This window comes from Pseudophryne corroboree, chromosome 4 (assembly GCF_028390025.1).
Source record: "Pseudophryne corroboree isolate aPseCor3 chromosome 4, aPseCor3.hap2, whole genome shotgun sequence".
In the NCBI taxonomy this organism is placed as follows: domain Eukaryota; kingdom Metazoa; phylum Chordata; class Amphibia; order Anura; family Myobatrachidae; genus Pseudophryne; species Pseudophryne corroboree.
In genome coordinates this window covers 18,002,747-18,021,086 of record NC_086447.1, presented here as the reverse complement: position 1 = coordinate 18,021,086, position 18,340 = coordinate 18,002,747, and the positions used below count along the sequence as shown (strand labels likewise).

At 36.6% G+C, this 18,340-nt stretch overlaps 8 non-coding genes across 8 annotated transcripts; 4 read left to right on the top strand and 4 right to left on the bottom strand.

Moving 5' to 3' along the window:
* The first annotated feature begins 923 nt into the window (after nt 1–923).
* TRNAM-CAU (transfer RNA methionine (anticodon CAU)) lies at nt 924–995 on the top strand. Its single transcript has one exon. It is a non-coding gene; the product is annotated as a tRNA-Met (tRNA).
* A 2,005-nt stretch (nt 996–3,000) lies between these two features.
* TRNAN-GUU (transfer RNA asparagine (anticodon GUU)) lies at nt 3,001–3,074 on the bottom strand. The gene has a single exon. It is a non-coding gene; the product is annotated as a tRNA-Asn (tRNA).
* Nucleotides 3,075–4,428: 1,354 nt separating this feature from the next.
* TRNAM-CAU (transfer RNA methionine (anticodon CAU)) lies at nt 4,429–4,500 on the top strand. The gene has a single exon. It is a non-coding gene; the product is annotated as a tRNA-Met (tRNA).
* Nucleotides 4,501–6,763: 2,263 nt separating this feature from the next.
* On the top strand, nt 6,764–6,835 carry TRNAM-CAU (transfer RNA methionine (anticodon CAU)). Its single transcript has one exon. It is a non-coding gene; the product is annotated as a tRNA-Met (tRNA).
* A 3,167-nt stretch (nt 6,836–10,002) lies between these two features.
* Nucleotides 10,003–10,076, bottom strand: TRNAN-GUU (transfer RNA asparagine (anticodon GUU)). Its single transcript has one exon. It is a non-coding gene; the product is annotated as a tRNA-Asn (tRNA).
* Nucleotides 10,077–10,262: 186 nt separating this feature from the next.
* Nucleotides 10,263–10,334, top strand: TRNAM-CAU (transfer RNA methionine (anticodon CAU)). The gene has a single exon. It is a non-coding gene; the product is annotated as a tRNA-Met (tRNA).
* A 3,156-nt stretch (nt 10,335–13,490) lies between these two features.
* On the bottom strand, nt 13,491–13,564 carry TRNAN-GUU (transfer RNA asparagine (anticodon GUU)). Its single transcript has one exon. It is a non-coding gene; the product is annotated as a tRNA-Asn (tRNA).
* Nucleotides 13,565–15,824: 2,260 nt separating this feature from the next.
* Nucleotides 15,825–15,898, bottom strand: TRNAN-GUU (transfer RNA asparagine (anticodon GUU)). Its single transcript has one exon. It is a non-coding gene; the product is annotated as a tRNA-Asn (tRNA).
* Nucleotides 15,899–18,340: the final 2,442 nt, after the last annotated feature.

The following is an 18,340-nucleotide window of genomic DNA, read 5'->3' as shown; positions in this document are numbered from 1 at the left end:
TTACTGAAATGGTAATTGACAAAAACAAGCTACATTGTCACCAGAAGAGCAATGCAAAATGTACAATTGATATTTCAAAATCATCTTTCCATCTTGAATTTCAATGATGCATTGGGGCAACGATTTTGTGAGAAACATCTTCACGCTTAAAGAAAGATTTTCTAAACTTCTTACCTGTGTGCTGATTAGATATCACCTGGTTTTCACATTAAACAGATTCCCACTTGAGAAAGCAGCAAGGATGCAGTGAGGTTTATGTTTCCTGGTGTCAACCTGTATTATTTCAGTGGACATTGTAATGAGGATGCATCTTGCTGCCTTTCCAATGAAGCAAGTTTTAATCAGTAATAGGTGAAAAACCATTCCTACAAAGGTGTTAATCAGAGACTTGGCTTTGTGGACACTTTTCAGAGAGCAAATGTGTTAGCATAAAAATAAAGCCATAAAATGGAGAGCTGATTAATCACTCAATTGGATTTCTCTGCCTGCATAATTTTTTTTCTCTGCAACCCCATGCTAAATTGTGCTTCCTGTTTTTTATAAAATGACTTAATCAAATCTGACTGCATCAGAGAAGGCCAGGTACCCTACACTATAAGAGGTGGTTTGAAATTTTGACTTGTCTACTTAAAGATCACCAAAATTTGATCACAAGGTCAATTACATCCCTGGGTGTGATTGAACCACCAACCTTTCGGTTAACAGCCAAATGCGCTAACCGATTGCGCCACAGAGACAGCTTGCAAAAGCATGTGCTGACAAAGACTAAAAAGCATTCATCTAGAAAGTTTCCTAGAAAAAGGTTAAAAAGGCAATAATCTGGAGAGTTTTGCAAGATTTTTCTTCCATTGACCAACGAAGAAACACATTGGTACTTTCACATGATGAGTGAGTACTTCAGGATCTCTGACAATTATGTGAGCAGCAGAGTGGCGCAGCGGAAGCGTGCTGGGCCCATAACCCAGAGGTCGGTGGATCGAAACCATCCTCTGCTATGTGCACTTATTTTTTTGTTAATTAAATTCTTCCAAAACTGGAATTGATATTTTGACTCTTTTATTTTTACTTAAAGTACAATAACTTTTAACATTTTAATTTGTTTTAATAGTATATTGACAGCATTGTTTTCTTTCAGAAATCCACTTAATTTTCTTTACCCTATTACTGAAATGGTAATTGACAAAAACAAGCTACATTGTCACCAGAAGAGCAATGCAAAATGTACAATTGATATTTCAAAATCATCTTTCCAGCTTGAATTTCAATGATGCATTGGGGCAACGATTTTGTGAGAAACATCTTCACCCTTAAAGAAAGATTTTATTAACTTCTTACCTGTGTGCTGATTAGATATCACCTGGTTTTCACATTAAACAGATTCCCACTTGAGAAAGCAGCAAGGATGCAGTGAGGTTTATGTTTCCTGGTGTCAACCTGTATTATTTCAGTGGACATTGTAATGAGGATGCATCTTGCTGCCTTTCCAATGAAGCAAGTTTTAATCAGTAATAGGTGAAAAAACATTCCAACAAAGGTGTTAATCAGAGACTTGGCTTTGTGGACACTTTTCAGAGAGCAAATGTGTTAGCATAAAAATAAAGCCATAAAATGGAGAGCTGATTATTTACACTCAATTGGATTTCTCTGCCTGCATAATTTTTTTTCTCCGCAACCCCATGCTAAATTGTGCTTCCTGTTTTTTATAAAATGACTTAATCAAATCTGACTCTGATTGCATCAGAGAAGGCCAGATACCCTACACTATAAGAGGTGGTTTGAAATTTTGACTTGTCTACTTAAAGATCACCAAAATTTGATCACAAGGTCAATTACGTCCCTGGGTGTGATTGAACCACCAACCTTTCGGTTAACAGCCGAATGCGCTAACCGATTGCGCCACAGAGACAGCTTGCAAAAGCATGTGCTGACAAAGGCTAAAAAGCATTTATCTAGAAAGTTTCCTAGAAAAAGGTTAAAAAGGCAATAATCTGGAGAGTTTTGCAAGATTTTTCTTCCATTGACCAACGAAGAAACACATTGGTACTTTCACATGATGAGTGAGTACTTCAGGATCTCTGGCACTTACATGAGCAGCAGAGTGGCGCAGCGGAAGCGTGCTGGGCACATAACCCAGAGGTCGGTGGATCGAAACCATCCTCTGCTATGTGCACTTATTTTTTTGTTAATTAAATTCTTCCAAAACTGGAATTGATATTTTGACTCTTTTATTTTTACTTAAAGTACAATAACTTTTAACATTTTAATTTGTTTTAATAGTATATTGACAGCATTGTTTTCTTTCAGAAATCCACTTAATTTTCTTTACCCTATTACTGAAATGGTAATTGACAAAAACAAGCTACATTGTCACCAGAAGAGCAATGCAAAATGTACAATTGATATTTCAAAATCATCTTTCCAGCTTGAATTTCAATGATGCATTGGGGCAACGGTTTTGTGAGAAACATCTTCACCCTTAAAGAAAGATTTTATTAACTTCTTACCTGTGTGCTGATTAGATATCACCTGGTTTTCACATTAAACAGATTCCCACTTGAGAAAGCAGCAAGGATGCAGTGAGGTTTATGTTTCCTGGTGTCAACCTGTATTATTTCAGTGGACATTGTAATGAGGATGCATCTTGCTGCCTTTCCAATGAAGCAAGTTTTAATCAGTAATAGGTGAAAAACCATTCCTACAAAGGTGTTAATCAGAGACTTGGCTTTGTGGACACTTTTCAGAGAGCAAATGTGTTAGCATAAAAATAAAGCCATAAAATGGAGAGCTGATTAATCACTCAATTGGATTTCTCTGCCTGCATAATTTTTTTTCTCTGCAACCCCAATGCTAAATTGTGCTTCCTGTTTTTTATAAAATGACTTAATCAAATATGACTCTGATTGCATCAGAGAAGGCCAGGTACCCTACACCATAAAAGGTGGTTTGAAATTTTGACTTGTCTACTTAAATATCACCAAAATTTGATCACAAGGTCAATTACGTCCCTGGGTGGGATTGAACCACCAACCTTTCGGTTAACAGCCGAATGCGCTTACCGATTGCACCACAGAGACAGCTTGCAAAAGCATCTACTGACAAAGGCTAAAAAGCATTCATCTAGAAAGTTTCCCAGAAAAAGGTTAAAAAGGCAATAATCTGGAGAGTTTTGCAAGATTTTTCTTCCATTGACCAGCGAAGAAACACATTGGTACTTTCACATGATGAGTGAGTACTTCAGGATCTCTGACACTTATGTGAGCAGCAGAGTGGCGCAGCGGAAGCGTGCTAGGCCCATAACCCAGAGGTCGGTGGATCAAAACCATCCTTTGCTATGTGCACTTATTTTTTTGTTAATTAAATTCTTCCAAAACTGGAATTGATATTTTGACTCTTTTATTTTTACTTAAAGTACAATAACTTTTAACATTTTAATTTGTTTTAATAGTATATTGACAGCATTGTTTTCTTTCAGAAATCCACTTAATTTTCTTTACCCTATTACTGAAATGATAATTGACAAAAACAAGCTACATTGTCACCAGAAGAGCAATGCAAAATGTACAATTGATATTTCAAAATCATCTTTCCAGCTTGAATTTCAATGATGCATTGGGGCAACGATTTTGTGAGAAACATCTTCACCCTTAAAGAAAGATTTTCTTAACTTCTTACCTGTGTGCTGATTAGATATCACCTGGTTTTCACATTAAACAGATTCCCACTTGAGAAAGCAGCAAGGATGCAGTGAGGTTTATGTTTCCTGGTGTCAACCTGTATTATTTCAGTGGACATTGTAATGAGGATGCATCTTGCTGCCTTTCCAATGAAGCAAGTTTTAATCAGTAATAGGTGAAAAACCATTCCTACAAAGGTGTTAATCAGAGACTTGGCTTTGTGGACACTTTTCAGAGAGCAAATGTGTTAGCATAAAAATAAAGCCATAAAATGGAGAGCTGATTAATCACTCAATTGGATTTCTCTGCCTGCATAATTTTTTTTCTCTGCAACCCCAATGCTAAATTGTGCTTCCTGTTTTTTATAAAATGACTTAATCAAATATGACTCTGATTGCATCAGAGAAGGCCAGGTACCCTACACCATAAAAGGTGGTTTGAAATTTTGACTTGTCTACTTAAAGATCAGCAAAATTTGATCACAAGGTCAATTACGTCCCTGGGTGGTATTGAACCACCAGCCTTTCGGTGAACAGCCGAATGCGCTAATCGATTGCACCACAGAGACAACTTGCAAAAGCATGTACTAACAAAGGCTAAAAAGCATTCATCTAGAAAGTTTCCTAGAAAAAGGTTAACAAGGCAATAATCTGGAGAGTTTTGCAAGATTTTTCTTCCATTGACCAACGAAGAAACACATTGGTACTTTCACATGATGAGTGAGTACTTCAGGATCTCTGACACTTACATGAGCAGCAGAGTGGCGCAGCGGAAGCGTGCTGGGCCCATAACCCAGAGGTCGGTGGATCGAAACCATCCTCTGCTATGTGCACTTATTTTTTGGTTAATTAAATTCTTCCAAAACTGGAATTGATATTTTGACTCTTTTATTTTTACTTAAAGTACAATAACTTTTAACATTTTAATTTGTTTTAATAGTATATTGACAGCATTGTTTTCTTTCAGAAATCCACTTAATTTTCTTTACCCTATTACTGAAATGGTAATTGACAAAAACAAGCTACATTGTCACCAGAAGAGCAATGCAAAATGTACAATTGATATTTCAAAATCATCTTTCCAGCTTGAATTTCAATGATGCATTGGGGCAACGATTTTGTGAGAAACATCTTCACCCTTAAATAAAGATTTTCTTAACTTCTTACCTGTGTGCTGATTAGATATCACCTGGTTTTCACATTAAACAGATTCCCACTTGAGAAAGCAGCAAGGATGCAGTGAGGTTTATGTTTCCTGGTGTCAACCTGTATTATTTCAGTGGACATTGTAATGAGGATGCATCTTGCTGCCTTTCCAATGAAGCAAGTTTTAATCAGTAATAGGTGAAAAACCATTCCTACAAAGGTGTTAATCAGAGACTTGGCTTTGTGGACACTTTTCAGAGAGCAAATGTGTTAGCATAAAAATAAAGCCATAAAATGGAGAGCTGATTAATCACTCAATTGGATTTCTCTGCCTGCATAATTTTTTTTCTCTGCAACCCCAATGCTAAATTGTGCTTCCTGTTTTTTATAAAATGACTTAATCAAATATGACTCTGATTGCATCAGAGAAGGCCAGGTACCCTACACCATAAAAGGTGGTTTGAAATTTTGACTTGTCTACTTAAAGATCAGCAAAATTTGATCACAAGGTCAATTACGTCCCTGGGTGGGATTGAACCACCAACCTTTCAGTTAACAGCCAAATGCGCTAACCGATTGCACCACAGAGACAGCTTGCAAAAGCATCTACTGACAAAGGCTAAAAAGCATTCATCTAGAAAGTTTCCTAGAAAAAGGTTAAAAAGGCAATAATCTGGAGAGTTTTGCAAGATTTTTCTTCCATTGACCAATGAAGAAACACATTGGTACTTTCACATGATGAGTGAGTACTTCAGGATCTCTGACACTTATGTGAGCAGCAGAGTGGCGCAGCGGAAGCGTGCTGGACCCATAACCCAGAGGTCGGTGGATCAAAACCATCCTTTGCTATGTGCACTTATTTTTTTGTTAATTAAATTCTTCCAAAACTGGAATTGATATTTTGACTCTTTTATTTTTACTTAAAGTACAATAACTTTTAACATTTTAATTTGTTTTAATAGTATATTGACAGCATTGTTTTCTTTCAGAAATCCACTTAATTTTCTTTACCCTATTACTGAAATGGTAATTGACAAAAACAAGCTACATTGTCACCAGAAGAGCAATGCAAAATGTACAATTGATATTTCAAAATCATCTTTCCAGCTTGAATTTCAATGATGCATTGGGGCAACGATTTTGTGAGAAACATCTTCACCCTTAAAGAAAGATTTTATTAACTTCTTACCTGTGTGCTGATTAGATATCACCTGGTTTTCACATTAAACAGATTCCCACTTGAGAAAGCAGCAAGGATGCAGTGAGGTTTATGTTTCCTGGTGTCAACCTGTATTATTTCAGTGGACATTGTAATGAGGATGCATCTTGCTGCCTTTCCAATGAAGCAAGTTTTAATCAGTAATAGGTGAAAAAACATTCCAACAAAGGTGTTAATCAGAGACTTGGCTTTGTGGACACTTTTCAGAGAGCAAATGTGTTAGCATAAAAATAAAGCCATAAAATGGAGAGCTGATTAATCACTCAATTGGATTTCTCTGCCTGCATATTTTTTTTTCTCTGCAACCCCATGCTAAATTGTGCTTCCTGTTTTTTATAAAATGACTTAATCAAATCTGACTCTGATTGCATCAGAGAAGGCCAGGTACCCTACACTATAAGAGGTGGTTTGAAATTTTGACTTGTCTACTTAAAGATCAGCAAAATTTGATCACAAGGTCAATTACGTCCCTGGGTGGTATTGAACCACCAGCCTTTCGGTGAACAGCCGAATGCGCTAATCGATTGCACCACAGAGACAACTTGCAAAAGCATGTACTAACAAAGGCTAAAAAGCATTCATCTAGAAAGTTTCCTAGAAAAAGGTTAACAAGGCAATAATCTGGAGAGTTTTGCAAGATTTTTCTTCCATTGACCAACGAAGAAACACATTGGTACTTTCACATGATGAGTGAGTACTTCAGGATCTCTGACACTTACATGAGCAGCAGAGTGGCGCAGCGGAAGCGTGCTGGGCCCATAACCCAGAGGTCGGTGGATCGAAACCATCCTCTGCTATGTGCACTTATTTTTTGGTTAATTAAATTCTTCCAAAACTGGAATTGATATTTTGACTCTTTTATTTTTACTTAAAGTACAATAACTTTTAACATTTTAATTTGTTTTAATAGTATATTGACAGCATTGTTTTCTTTCAGAAATCCACTTAATTTTCTTTACCCTATTACTGAAATGGTAATTGACAAAAACAAGCTACATTGTCACCAGAAGAGCAATGCAAAATGTACAATTGATATTTCAAAATCATCTTTCCAGCTTGAATTTCAATGATGCATTGGGGCAACGATTTTGTGAGAAACATCTTCACCCTTAAATAAAGATTTTCTTAACTTCTTACCTGTGTGCTGATTAGATATCACCTGGTTTTCACATTAAACAGATTCCCACTTGAGAAAGCAGCAAGGATGCAGTGAGGTTTATGTTTCCTGGTGCCAACCTGTATTATTTCAGTGGACATTGTAATGAGGATGCATCTTGCTGCCTTTCCAATGAAGCAAGTTTTAATCAGTAATAGGTGAAAAACCATTCCTACAAAGGTGTTAATCAGAGACTTGGCTTTGTGGACACTTTTCAGAGAGCAAATGTGTTAGCATAAAAATAAAGCCATAAAATGGAGAGCTGATTAATCACTCAATTGGATTTCTCTGCCTGCATAATTTTTTTTCTCTGCAACCCCATGCTAAATTGTGCTTCCTGTTTTTTATAAAATGACTTAATCAAATCTGACTCTGATTGCATCAGAGAAGGCCAGGTACCCTACACTATAAGAGGTGGTTTAAAATTTTGACTTGTCTACTTAAAGATCAACAAAAATTGATCACAAGGTCAATTACGTCCCTGGGTGGGATTGAACCACCAACCTTTCTGTTAACAGCCGAATGCGCTAACCGATTGCGCCACAGAGACAGCTTGCAAAAGCATGTGCTGACAAATGCAAAAAAGCATTCATCTAGAAAGTTTCCTAGAAAAAGGTTAAAAAGGCAATAATCTGGAGAGTTTTGCAAGATTTTTCTTCCATTGACCAACGAAGAAACACATTGGTACTTTCACATGATGAGTGAGTACTTCAGGATCTCTTGCACTTACATGAGCAGCAGAGTGGCGCAGCGGAAGCGTGCTGGGCCCATAACCCAGAGGCCGGTGGATCGAAACCATCCACTGCTGTGTGCACTTATTTTTTTGTTAATTAAATTCTTCCAAAACTGGAATTGATATTTTGACTATTTTATTTTTACTTAAAGTACAATAACTTTTAACATTTTAATTTTTTTTAATAGTATATTGACAGTATTGTTTTCTTTCAGAAATCCACTTAATTTTCTTTACCCTATTACTGAAATAGTAATTGACAAAAACAAGCTACATTGTCATCAGAAGAGCAATGCAAAATGTACAATTGATATTTCAAAATCATCTTTCCAGCTTGAATTTCAATGATGCATTGGGGCAACGATTTTGTGAGAAACATCTTCACCCTTAAAGAAAGATTTTCTTTACTTCTTACCTGTGTGCTGATTAGATATCACCTGGTTTTCACATTAAACAGATTCACACTTGAGAAAGCAGCAAGGATGCAGTGAGGTTTATGTTTCCTGGTGTCAAACTGTATTATTTCAGTGGACATTGTAATGAGGATGCATCTTGCTGCCTTTCCAATGAAGCAAGTTTTAATCAGTAATAGGTGAAAAACCATTCCTACAAAGGTGTTAATCAGAGACTTGCCTTTGTGGACACTTTTCAGAGAGCAAATGTGTTAGCATAAAAATAAAGCCATAAAATGGAGAGCTGATTAATCACTCAATTGGATTTCTCTGCCTGCATATTTTTTTTCTCTGCAACCCCATGCTAAATTGTGCTTCCTGTTTTTATAAAATGACTTAATCAAATCTGACTCTGATTGCATCAGAGAAGGCCAGGTACCCTACACTATAAGAGGTGGTTTGAAATTTTGACTTGTCTACTTAAAGATCAGCAAAATTTGATCACAAGGTCAATTACGTCCCTGGGTGGTATTGAAACACCAGCCTTTCGGTTAACAGCCGAATGCGCTAACCGATTGCACCACAGAGACAACTTGCAAAAGCATGTACTAACAAAGGCTAAAAAGCATTCATCTAGAAAGTTTCCTAGAAAAAGGTTAAAAAGGCAATAATCTGGAGAGTTTTGCAAGATTTTTCGTCCATTGACCAACGAAGAAACACATTGGTACTTTCACATGATGAGTGAGTACTTCAGGATCTCTTACACTTACATGAGCAGCAGAGTGGCGCAGCGGAAGCGTGATGGGCCCATAACCCAGAGGCCGGTGGATCGAAACCATCCTCTGCTGTGTGCACTTATTTTTTTGTTAATTAAATTCTTCCAAAACTGGAATTGATATTTTGACTATTTTATTTTTACTTAAAGTACAATAACTTTTAACATTTTAATTTTTTTTAATAGTATATTGACAGTATTGTTTTCTTTCAGAAATCCACTTAATTTTCTTTACCCTATTACTGAAATGGTAATTGACAAAAACAAGCTACATTGTCACCAGAAGAGCAATGCAAAATGTACAATTGATATTTCAAAATCATCTTTCCAGCTTGAATTTCAATGATGCATTGGGGCAACGATTTTGTGAGAAACATCTTCACCCTTAAAGAAAGATTTTCTTAACTTCTTACCTGTGTGCTGATTAGATATCACCTGGTTTTCACATTAAACAGATTCACACTTGAGAAAGCAGCAAGGATGCAGTGAGGTTTATGTTTCCTGGTGTCAACCTGTATTATTTCAGTGGACATTGTAATGAGGATGCATCTTGCTGCCTTTCCAATGAAGCAAGTTTTAATCAGTAATAGGTGAAAAACCATTCCTACAAAGGTGTTAATCAGAGACTTGGCTTTGTGGACACTTTTCAGAGAGCAAATGTGTTAGCATAAAAATAAAGCCATAAAATGGAGAGCTGATTAATCACTCAATTGGATTTCTCTGCCTGCATATTTTTTTTTCTCTGCAACCCCATGCTAAATTGTGCTTCCTGTTTTTTATAAAATGACTTAATCAAATCTGACTCTGATTGCATCAGAGAAGGCCAGGTACCCTACACTATAAGAGGTGGTTTGAAATTTTGACTTGTCTACTTAAAGATCAGCAAAATTTGATCACAAGGTCAATTACGTCCCTGGGTGGTATTGAACCACCAGCCTTTCGGTTAACAGCCGAATGCGCTAACCGATTGCACCACAGAGACAACTTGCAAAAGCATGTACTAACAAAGGCTAAAAAGCATTCATCTAGAAAGTTTCCTAGAAAAAGGTTAAAAAGGCAATAATCTGGAGAGTTTTGCAAGATTTTTCTTCCATTGACCAACGAAGAAACACATTGGTACTTTCACATGATGAGTGAGTACTTCAGGATCTCTGACACTTATGTGAGCAGCAGAGTGGCGCAGCGGAAGCGTGCTGGGCCCATAACCCAGAGGCCGGTGGATCGAAACCATCCTCTGCTATGTGCACTTATTTTTTTGTTAATTAAATTCTTCCAAAACTGGAATTGATATTTTGACTCTTTTATTTTTACTTAAAGTACAATAACTTTTAACATTTTAATTTGTTTTAATAGTATATTGACAGCATTGTTTTCTTTCAGAAATCCACTTAATTTTCTTTACCCTATTACTGAAATGGTAATTGACAAAAACAAGCTACATTGTCACCAGAAGAGCAATGCAAAATGTACAATTGATATTTCAAAATCATCTTTCCATCTTGAATTTCAATGATGCATTGGGGCAACGATTTTGTGAGAAACATCTTCACCCTTAAAGAAAGATTTTCTTAACTTCTTACCTGTGTGCTGATTAGATATCACCTGGTTTTCACATTAAACAGATTCCCACTTGAGAAAGCAGCAAGGATGCAGTGAGGTTTATGTTTCCTGGTGTCAACCTGTATTATTTCAGTGGACATTGTAATGAGGATGCATCTTGCTGCCTTTCCAATGAAGCAAGTTTTAATCAGTAATAGGTGAAAAACCATTCCTACAAAGGTGTTAATCAGAGACTTGGCTTTGTGGACACTTTTCAGAGAGCAAATGTGTTAGCATAAAAATAAAGCCATAAAATGGAGAGCTGATTAATCACTCAATTGGATTTCTCTGCCTGCATAATTTTTTTTCTCTGCAACCCCATGCTAAATTGTGCTTCCTGTTTTTTATAAAATGACTTAATCAAATCTGACTGCATCAGAGAAGGCCAGGAACCCTACACTATAAGAGGTGGTTTGAAATTTTGACTAGTCTACTTAAAGATCACCAAAGTTTGATCACAAGGTCAATTACGTCCCTGGGTGGGATTGAACCACCAACCTTTCGGTTAACAGCCGAATGCGCTAACCGATAGCGCCACAGAGACAGCTTGCAAAAGTATGTGCTGACAAAGGCTAAAAAGCATTCATCTAGAAAGTTTCCTAGAAAAAGGTTACAAAGGCAATAATCTGGAGAGTTTTGCAAGATTTTTCTTCCATTGACCAACGAAGAAACACATTGGTACTTTCACATGATGAGTGAGTACTTCAGGATCTCTGACACTTACATGAGCAGCAGAGTGGCGCAGTGGAAGCGTGCTGGGCCCATAACCGAGAGGTCGGTGGATCGAAACCATCCTCTGCTATGTGCACTTATTTTTTTGTTAATTAAATTCTTCCAAAACTGGAATTGATATTTTGACTCTTTTATTTTTACTTAAAGTACAATAACTTTTAACATTTTAATTTGTTTTAATAGTATATTGACAGCATTGTTTTCTTTCAGAAATCCACTTAATTTTCTTTACCCTATTACTGAAATGGTAATTGACAAAAACAAGCTACATTGTCACCAGAAGAGCAATGCAAAATGTACAATTGATATTTCAAAATCATCTTTCCAGCTTGAATTTCAATGATGCATTGGGGCAACGATTTTGTGAGAAACATCTTCACCCTTAAATAAAGATTTTCTTAACTTCTTACCTGTGTGCTGATTAGATATCACCTGGTTTTCACATTAAACAGATTCCCACTTGAGAAAGCAGCAAGGATGCAGTGAGGTTTATGTTTCCTGGTGTCAAACTGTATTATTTCATTGGACATTGTAATGAGGATGCATCTTGCTGCCTTTCCAATGAAGCAAGTTTTAATCAGTAATAGGTGAAAAACCATTCCTACAAAGGTGTTAATCAGAGACTTGCCTTTGTGGACACTTTTCAGAGAGCAAATGTGTTAGCATAAAAATAAAGCCATAAAATGGAGAGCTGATTAATCACTCAATTGGATTTCTCTTCCTGCATATTTTTTTTCTCTGCAACCCTATGCTAAATTGTGCTTCCTGTTTTTTATAAAATGACTTAATCAAATCTGACTGCATCAGAGAAGGCCAGGTACCCAACACTATAAGAGGTGGTTTGAAATTTTGACTTGTCTACTTAAAGATCAGCAAAATTTGATCACAAGGTCAATTACGTCCCTGGGTGGTATTGAACCACCAGCCTTTCGGTTAACAGATGAATGCGCTTACCGATTGCACCACAGAGACAACTTGCAAAAGCATGTACTAACAAAGGCTAAAAAGCATTCATCTAGAAAGTTTCCTAGAAAAAGGTTAAAAAGGCAATAATCTGGAGAGTTTTGCAAGATTTTTCTTCCATTGACCAACGAAGAAACACATTGGTACTTTCACATGATGAGTGAGTACTTCAGGATCTCTGACACTTATGTGAGCAGCAGAGTGGCACAGCGGAAGCGTGCTGGGCCCATAACCCAGAGGTCGGTGGATCGAAACCATCCTCTGCTATGTGCACTTATTTTTTGGTTAATTAAATTCTTCCAAAACTGGAATTGATATTTTGACTCTTTTATTTTTACTTAAAGTACAATAACTTTTAACATTTTAATTTGTTTTAATAGTATATTGACAGCATTGTTTTCTTTCAGAAATCCACTTAATTTTCTTTACCCTATTACTGAAATGGTAATTGACAAAAACAAGCTACATTGTCACCAGAAGAGCAATGCAAAATGTACAATTGATATTTCAAAATCATCTTTCCATCTTGAATTTCAATGATGCATTGGGGCAACGATTTTGTGAGAAACATCTTCACCCTTAAAGAAAGAGTATCTTAACTTCTTACCTGTGTGCTGATTAGATATCACCTGGTTTTCACATTAAACAGATTCCCACTTGAGAAAGCAGCAAGGATGCAGTGAGGTTTATGTTTCCTGGTGTCAACCTGTATTATTTCAGTGGACATTGTAATGAGGATGCATCTTGCTGCCTTTCCAATGAAGCAAGTTTTAATCAGTAATAGGTGAAAAACCATTCCTACAAAGGTGTTAATCAGAGACTTGGTTTTGTGGACACTTTTCAGAGAGCAAATGTGTTAGCATAAAAATAAAGCCATAAAATGGAGAGCTGATTAATCACTCAATTGGATTTCTCTGCCTGCATCATTTTTTTTCTCTGCAACCCCATGCTAAATTGTGCTTCCTGTTTTTTATAAAATGACTTAATCAAATCTGACTCTGATTGCATCAGAGAAGGCCAGGTACCCTACACTATAAGAGGTGGTTTGAAATTTTGACTTGTCTACTTAAAGATCACCAAAATTTGATCACAAGGTCAATTACGTCCCTGGGTGGGATTGAACCACCAACCTTTCGGTTAACAGCCGAATGCGCTAACCGATTGCGCCACAGAGACAGATTGCAAAAGCATGTGCTGACAAAGGCTAAAAAGCATTCATCTAGAAAGTTTCCTAGAAAAAGGTTAAAAAGGCAATAATCTGGAGAGTTTTGCAAGATTTTTCTTCCATTGACCAACGAAGAAACACATTGGTACTTTCACATGATGAGTGAGTACTTCAGGATCTCTGACACTTACATGAGCAGCAGAGTGGCGCAGTGGAAGCGTGCTGGGCCCATAACCGAGAGGTCGGTGGATCGAAACCATCCTCTGCTATGTGCACTTATTTTTTTGTTAATTAAATTCTTCCAAAACTGGAATTGATATTTTGACTCTTTTATTTTTACTTAAAGTACAATAACTTTTAACATTTTAATTTGTTTTAATAGTATATTGACAGCATTGTTTTCTTTCAGAAATCCACTTAATTTTCTTTACCCTATTACTGAAATGGTAATTGACAAAAACAAGCTACATTGTCACCAGAAGAGCAATGCAAAATGTACAATTGATATTTCAAAATCATCTTTCCATCTTGAATTTCAATGATGCATTGGGGCAACGATTTTGTGAGAAACATCTTCACCCTTAAAGAAAGAGTATCTTAACTTCTTACCTGTGTGCTGATTAGATATCACCTGGTTTTCACATTAAACAGATTCCCACTTGAGAAAGCAGCAAGGATGCAGTGAGGTTTATGTTTCCTGGTGTCAACCTGTATTATTTCAGTGGACATTGTAATGAGGATGCATCTTGCTGCCTTTCCAATGAAGCAAGTTTTAATCAGTAATAGGTGAAAAACCATTCCTACAAAGGTGTTAATCAGAGACTTGGCTTTGTGGACACTTTTCAGAGAGCAAATGTGTTAGCATAAAAATAAAGCCATAAAATGGAGAGCTGATTAATCACTCAATTGGATTTCTCTGCCTGCATCATTTTTTTTCTCTGCAACCCCATGCTAAATTGTGCTTCCTGTTTTTTATAAAATGACTTAATCAAATCTGACTCTGATTGCATCAGAGAAGGCCAGGTACCCTACACTATAAGAGGTGGTTTGAAATTTTGACTTGTCTACTTAAAGATCACCAAAATTTGATCACAAGGTCAATTACGTCCCTGGGTGGGATTGAACCACCAACCTTTCGCTTAACAGCCGAATGCGCTAACCGATTGCGCCACAGAAACAGATTGCAAAAGCATGTGCTGACAAAGGCTAAAAAGCATTCATCTAGAAAGTTTCCTAGAAAAAGGTTAAAAAGGCAATAATCTGGAGAGTTTTGCAAGATTTTTCTTCCATTGACCAACGAAGAAACACATTGGTACTTTCACATGATGATTGAGTACTTCAGGATCTCTGACACTTACATGAGCAGCAGAGTGGCGCAGTGGAAGCGTGCTGGGCCCATAACCGAGAGGTCGGTGGATCGAAACCATCCTCTGCTATGTGCACTTATTTTTTTGTTAATTAAATTCTTCCAAAACTGGAATTGATATTTTGACTCTTTTATTTTTACTTAAAGTACAATAACTTTTAACATTTTAATTTGTTTTAATAGTATATTGACAGCATTGTTTTCTTTCAGAAATCCACTTAATTTTCTTTACCCTATTACTGAAATGGTAATTGACAAAAACAAGCTACATTGTCACCAGAAGAGCAATGCAAAATGTACAATTGATATTTCAAAATCATCTTTCCATCTTGAATTTCAATGATGCATTGGGGCAACGATTTTGTGAGAAACATCTTCACCCTTAAAGAAAGATTATCTTAATTTCTTACCTGTGTGCTGATTAGATATCACCTGGTTTTCACATTAAACAGATTCCCACTTGAGAAAGCAGCAAGGATGCAGTGAGGTTTATGTTTCCTGGTGTCAACCTGTATTATTTCAGTGGACATTGTAATGAGGATGCATCTTGCTGCCTTTCCAATGAAGCAAGTTTTAATCAGTAATAGGTGAAAAACCTTTCCTACAAAGGTGTTAATCAGAGACTTGGCTTTGTGGACACTTTTCAGAGAGCAAATGTGTTAGCATAAAAATAAAGCAATAAAATGGAGAGCTGATTAATCACTCAATTGGATTTCTCTGCCTGCATCATTTTTTTTCTCTGCAACCCCATGCTAAATTGTGCTTCCTGTTTTTTATAATATGACTTAATCAAATCTGACTCTGATTGCATCAGAGAAGGCCAGGTACCCTACACTATAAGAGGTGGTTTGAAATTTTGACTTGTCTACTTAAAGATCACCAAAATTTGATCACAAGGTCAATTACGTCCCTGGGTGGGATTGAACCACCAACCTTTCGGTTAACAGCCGAATGCGCTAACCGATTGCGCCACAGAGACAGATTGCAAAAGCATGTGCTGACAAAGGCTAAAAAGCATTCATCTAGAAAGTTTCCTAGAAAAAGGTTAAAAAGGCAATAATCTGGAGAGTTTTGCAAGATTTTTCTTCCATTGACCAACGAAGAAACACATTGGTACTTTCACATGATGAGTGAGTACTTCAGGATCTCTGACACTTACTTGAGCAGCAGAGTGGTGCAGTGGAAGCGTGCCAGGCCCATAACCGAGAGGTCGGTGGATCGAAACCATCCTCTGCTATGTGCACTTATTTTTTTGTTAATTAAATTCTTCCAAAACTGGAATTGATATTTTGACTCTTTTATTTTTACTTAAAGTACAATAACTTTTAACATTTTAATTTGTTTTAATAGTATATTGACAGCATTGTTTTCTTTCAGAAATCCACTTAATTTTCTTTACCCTATTACTGAAATGGTAATTGATAAAAACAAGCTACATTGTCACCAGAAGAGCAATGCAAAATGTACAATTGATATTTCAAAATCATCTTTCCATCTTGAATTTCAATGATGCATTGGGGCAACGATTTTGTGAGAAACATCTTCACCCTTAAAGAAAGATTATCTTAACTTCTTACCTGTGTGCTGATTAGATATCACCTGGTTTTCACATTAAACAGATTCCCACTTGAGAAAGCAGCAAGGATGCAGTGAGGTTTATGTTTCCTGGTGTCAACCTGTATTATTTCAGTGGACATTGTAATGAGGATGCATCTTGCTGCCTTTCCAATAAAGCAAGTTTTAATCAGTAATAGGTGAAAAACCATTCCTACAAAGGTGTTAATCAGAGACTTGGCTTTGTGGACACTTTTCAGAGAGCAAATGTGTTAGCATAAAAATAAAGGCATAAAATGGAGAGCTGATTAATCACTCAATTGGATTTCTCTGCCTGCATCATTTTTTTTCTCTGCAACCCCATGCTAAATTGTGCTTCCTGTTTTTTATAAAATGACTTAATCAAATCTGACTCTGATTGCATCAGAAAAGGCCAGATACCCTACACTATAAGAGGTGGTTTGAAATTTTGACTTGTCTACTTAAAGATCACCAAAATTTGATCACACGGTCAATAACATCCCTGGGTGGGATTGAATCACCAACCTTTAGGTTAACAGCCGAATGCGCTTACCAATTGCACCACAGAGACAGCTTGCAAAAGCATGTACTGACAAAGGCTAAAAAGCATTCATCTAGAAAGTTTCCTAGAAAAAGTTTAAAAAGGCAATAATCTGGAGAGTTTTGCAAGATTTTTCTTCCATTGACCAACTAAGAAACACATTGGTACTTTCACATGATGAGTGAGATACTTCAGGATCTCTAACACTTACATGAGCAGCAGAGTGGTGCAGCGGAAGCGTGCTGGGCCCATAACCCAGAGGTCAATGGATCGAAACCATCCTCTGCTATGTGCACTTATTTTTTTGTTAATTAAATTCTTCCAAAACTGGGATTGATATTTTGACTCTTTTATTTTAACTTAAAGTACAATAACTTTTAACATTTTAATTTGTTTTAATAGTATATTGACAGCATTGTTTTCTTTCAGAAATCCACTTAATTTTCTTTACCCTATTACTGAAATGGTAATTGACAAAAACAAGCTACATTGTCACCAGAAGAGCAATGCAAAATGTACAATTGATATTTCAAAATCATCTTTCCAGCTTGAATTTCAATGATGCATTGGGGCAACGATTTTGTGAGAAACATCTTCACCCTTAAAGAAAGATTTTCTTAACTTCTTACCTGTGTGCTGATTAGATATCACCTGGTTTTCACATTAAACAGATTCCCACTTGAGAAAGCAGCAAGGATGCAGTGAGGTTTATGTTTCCTGGTGTCAACCTGTATTATTTCAGTGGACATTGTAATGAGGATGCATCTTGCTGCCTTTCCAATGAAGCAAGTTTTAATCAGTAATAGGTGAAAAACCATTCCTACAAAGGTGTTAATCAGAGACTTGGCTTTGTGGACACTTTTCAAAGAGCAAATGTGTTAGCATAAAAATAAAGCCATAAAATGGAGAGCTGATTAATCACTCAATTGGATTTCTCTGCCTGCATAATTTTTTTTCTCTGCAACCCCATGCTAAATTGTGCTTCCTGTTTTTTATAAAATGCCTTAATCAAATATGACTCTGATTGCATCAGAGAAGGCCAGGTACCCTACACTATAAGAGGTGGTTTGAAATTTTGACTTGTCTACTTAAAGATCACCAAAATTTGATCACACGGTCAATAACATCCCTGGGTGGGATTGAACCACCAACCTTTAGGTTAACAGCCGAATGCACTTACCGATTGCGCCACAGAGACAGCTTGCAAAAGTATGTACTGACAAAGGCTAAAAAGCATTCATCTAGAAAGTTTCCTAGAAAAAGGTTAAAAAGGCAATAATCTGGAGAGTTTTGCAAGATTTTTCT